We start from the raw sequence: 4,625 nt of genomic DNA, 5'->3' as shown, positions 1-4,625 counted from the left end.
AGGGTCAGGGGAGACATGATAACGACATATAAAATACTGCGTGGAATAGACAAGGTGGACAAAGACAGGATGTTCCAGGGAGGGGACACAGAAACAAGAGGCCACAATTGGAAGTTGAAGACACAAATGAGTCAGAGAGATAGTAGGAAGTATTTCTTTAGTCATAGAGTTGTAAGGCAGTGGAATAGCCTAGAAAATGACGTAGTGGAGGCAGGAACCATACACAGTTTTAAGACGAGGTTTGATAAAGCTCATGGAGCGGGGAGAGAGAGGGCCTAGTAGCAACCGGTGAAGAGGCGGGGCCAGGAGCTAGGACTCGACCCCTGCAACCACAAATAGGTGAGTACAAATAGGTGAGTACACACACACACACACACACACGCATGTACTACAAATAAATAACGCACAGACACCTGAAAATAACTAACACATATGCATATATGTACACCCAGACACACGTATGTACATCCAAAGCACATAACATTAATACATATACATGTTCACTCATTCACTCACAAACACATACAATACATAAACAGTAATGCAAACGAACGCAAGAATGTAGACCCACAGGCACACACATAATACACTAACACAAATACGTACGCACTCCGGTACACACAAACACGAAACATGTGAACGGTAACACATTCACACACATATGAACGCTAACACATTCACACACATATGAACGCCAACACATTCACACATATGAACGCTAACACATTCACACACATATGAACGCTAACACATTCACACACATATTTACCCACGAAAAATATTCATAAATACATAGAAACACATCTACACTTACAAATACACAAACACATAAACACGCACACATACCTGCACGCAAATAAATACTCAGCCGGTAACATAAACAGTGCATGCACCTGGACCAATTTAGCACCAACAAAAAAAGTGTGGTTTACTGCCAAGTGTTCACAAGTTTTAGTATGGTCAGCTTCAGTTCTGTAAGTCGTGTCGAGTGAACTGTAAGAATAGTAGGAAGAGTTAATATGTGGCATACGTCAAGTGGTATGATCGGTGTATGAGTGTGTATGGGCACTTTGCGTCACCCAGTGCTGTCACACTGTGCTTCACCCAGTGTGCTGTCACACTGTGCTTCACCCAGTGCTGTCACGCAGTGCTGTCACACTGTGCTTCACTCAGTGCTGTCACTGTGCTTCACCCAGTGCTGTCACACACTGCTTCACCCAGTGCTGCCACACTCTGCTTCACCCAGTGCTGTCAAACTGTGCTTCACCCAGTGTGCTGTCACACTGTTCTTCACCCAGTGCTGTCACCCAGTGCTGTCACACTGTGCTTCACTCAGTGCTGTCACTGTGCTTCACCCAGTGCTGTCACACTGTACTTCACCCAGTGCTGTCACACTGTGCTTCATTCAGTGCTGTCACTGTGCTTCACCCAGTGCTGTCACACACTGCTTCACCCAGTGCTGCCACACTCTGCTTCACCCAGTGCTGCCACACTCTGCTTCACCCAATGCTGTTACACTGTGCTTCACCCAGTGCTGTTACACTATGCTTCACCCAGTGCTGTCACGCTGTGCTTCACCCAGTGCTGTTATACTGTGCTTCACCCAGTTCTGTTACACTGTGCTTCACCCAGTGCTGCCACACTGCTCCACCCAGTGCTGTTACACTGTGCTTCACCCAGTGCTGTCACGCTGTGCTTCACCCAGTGCTGTTATACTGTGCTTCACCCAGTTATGTTACACTGTGCTTCACCCAGTGCTGCCACACTGCTTCACCCAGTGCTGTTACACTGTGCTTCACCCAGTGCTGTTACACTGTGCTTCACCCAGTGCTGCCACACTGCTTCACCCAGTGCTGTTACACTGTGCTTCACCCAGTGCTGTTACACTGTGCTTCACCCAGTGCTGTTACACCATCTCATTCACCCTAGATAACACCTGTGGTAGATTTCGAGTTTTTTTTTCCCCTCATACAGTTCATTGCTTACTCAAGAAATGATGGAGACTCGATCCTCATTCCACCAATAGAGCGACGGAAACTACTCTGGCAGCGCCAGAGTTTTTCCCTCGCTCTATGTACAGTGAAAAGTTGTCCCAGGGATAGTTAGATTTGCAACGTGTGTCGTTTCTTCGCCTTTGCTCTTCATTTGTTCTCTTCCTTATCTCTCACTACGGAAAGTGGTTATGGCATTGTGCATATTTGGATCCTGACTCTCCATAAACCTGCACGTTGGAGGCGAACGACGACACAATAAGGGAACACTGTATCAACATCCGTGGCCCCAGATTATTCAACATCTTACCAGAAGATATCAGAAACACTGCTGGAACAAATGTAGAAGTCTTCAAAAGGAAACTGGACAAGTATCTTCGCCAGGTGCCAGATCAACCAGACCGTGATGGATATGTGGGTAGCGGGTCACTAGCAGCAGCAGCAGCCTGGTTGACTAAGCTAACACCAGATGAGCCTGAATCATGGCCGGGCTCCGGGAGTAGAAAGACTCTCGAACTCATCAAAGGTAGGTACGACGTTTCGGTCGGTAATGGGCTAATTATATCCTCGAGTTTACTAGTAAATTAGACATTATTGAGCCTGACTGAATTGTCGTCTCGCCTCTCGTGTGTGTTCTCACCTAATTGTACATGCAGAAGTTGAACCATAGCTCCTGGCCCCGCCTCAACTCCCATCGACCAGTTTTATTCACTTCTGACACTGTGTATGACATTAGCTTTCGTCTACTTTCCCATTCACAACGTCTCTGTGAGTCATCTGTTTCTTTAGCTGTCATCTGTGCCCCAGCCACCCTCTTCGGATATCAAAACAGCTTGTGACTATCCAGCGTATCTCATCCTCTGGTTATTTTGTATGTCGTGATCATGTCATACTTCTTCTCGTCTAAGTGTTGATCTGATAATGGTCCAGGTGCAAATTGACAGTGGTCCAGGACGGACCGAAACATCGTCATAAGTTTCCTTTGTGTGGATATTTGTGTGCTTTCAGTGTTGTTAGGTTAAGCTCTCCAAGTCTTCTCATAGCCCACTCACCTCAGAGAGAGAGAGTGTGTTTGTGTGTGTGTGTTAACTTCGTGACTGCCGAATTATAGCAAACAACATACTAGCAGCTCTGACTTGCTCGATCCCCGTCCAGCTGTACAATGGTTTTGACCTCTATATTGCTCTCTTTCCTCACTCTTACACCATCACCCCTACACCATCACCCCAGCACCATCGCCCCAGCACCATCACCCCAGCACTATCACCCCTGTAACTTCCACAAAGCAGTGACAACAAGGAAAGGTAGTATAGTTGACCTTTATTATTCTTGGTACGAGAATTGTTATTAACATGTATCTTTCTTGTAGTGAGAACTATTTGTGCCTCTAAATCGTCTTTAACCATATTTTTCACACATCAATCTCTTCAAGAGAGAGCTGGACAGATACCTAAAGTCAGTGCCGGATCAGCCGGGCTGTGGCTCGTACGTTGGACTGCGTGCGGCCAGCAGTAACAGCCTAGTTGATCAGGCCCTGATCCATCGGGAGGCCTGGTCGTGGACCGGGCCGCGGGGGCGTTGATCCCAGGAATAACCTCCAGGTAACCTCCAGGTATACCCCTGCCAATCCCCTAACACTCCCAACCCATCTCCCAACACCTCAACCCATCCCACAACACCCTAACCCATCCCACAACACCCTAACCCATCCCACAACACCCCTACCATCCCATAACACCCCTACCCATCCCATAATTCTCCTACCCATCCCCAACACCCCTACCGATCCCCCAACGCCCATATTCCTTCTTTGCCACCTTAGCTTTGGTGTAGGTGCCAGGAGGCATATTGCACCTATTCAAATAAGAGCTACCTTAACTATTCCATATGCAAGCAAGAGTTATCTTAGTAACTTCCTTTCAGGTAAGAGTTACCCTAATTACTTCCCATTCAAGTAATGGTTACCTTAACTACTCCCCAGGCAAACAAGAGCTACCGTCTAACCTACTCCCACTTCACGGAGGAGTTACCTAAAGCATTCACCAGTCAAGAAGTACCTTAACCACTCCCTATTCTTGTGCTACTTACAAATACGTTTTCCTCTTATAAACAGAGAGGGCAAAAAAAGTGAAATGGAAGGCGATCGACGTACTTTTTTCCTCCCCTCTCGCAGTGTGTATCTGTAATGTGTAATTTGATTTGACAATCTTACGACGCCCCGAGGAGAATGGCGTGCAATTACCGTTTAAGGTCGCTATTGGTTTTGTTTTTGCCCGTGCTAAGTAAAAACAAGCGTGTGGTTAGTGTGTGGTTGTTGGTGTTGGGGTGGCCAGGCCCTCCCTTGCTCACGTGACTCAACCCAATACAAACACAAGACTGCCTGTTTGGAGGACGTTCTCATTACAAAGTCTTTATTAAGGAATTATTGTTTTTTTTTTCCCCGTGTGTTGCGGATGACCATTGCCATATTTTGCTGATTCCATTATGTCCTCTCGTCTCAGTTCGTTTTCTTTTTATTTCGCTTTTTACTCTGTGGTTGCGTATGCTCTCTGTCCCATTCTCTTTCCTTTAGGTATCAGTTTGCGCTTTATCTCGGTATGATACACTCAGTGTGATGAAGATACAGGAAAACAT

The sequence above is a fragment of the Cherax quadricarinatus genome, chromosome 20, assembly GCF_038502225.1.
Source record: "Cherax quadricarinatus isolate ZL_2023a chromosome 20, ASM3850222v1, whole genome shotgun sequence".
Lineage (NCBI taxonomy): Eukaryota > Metazoa > Arthropoda > Malacostraca > Decapoda > Parastacidae > Cherax > Cherax quadricarinatus.
The sequence above is the reverse complement of the archived record's forward strand: the minus strand, read 5'-3'. Positions refer to the sequence as shown.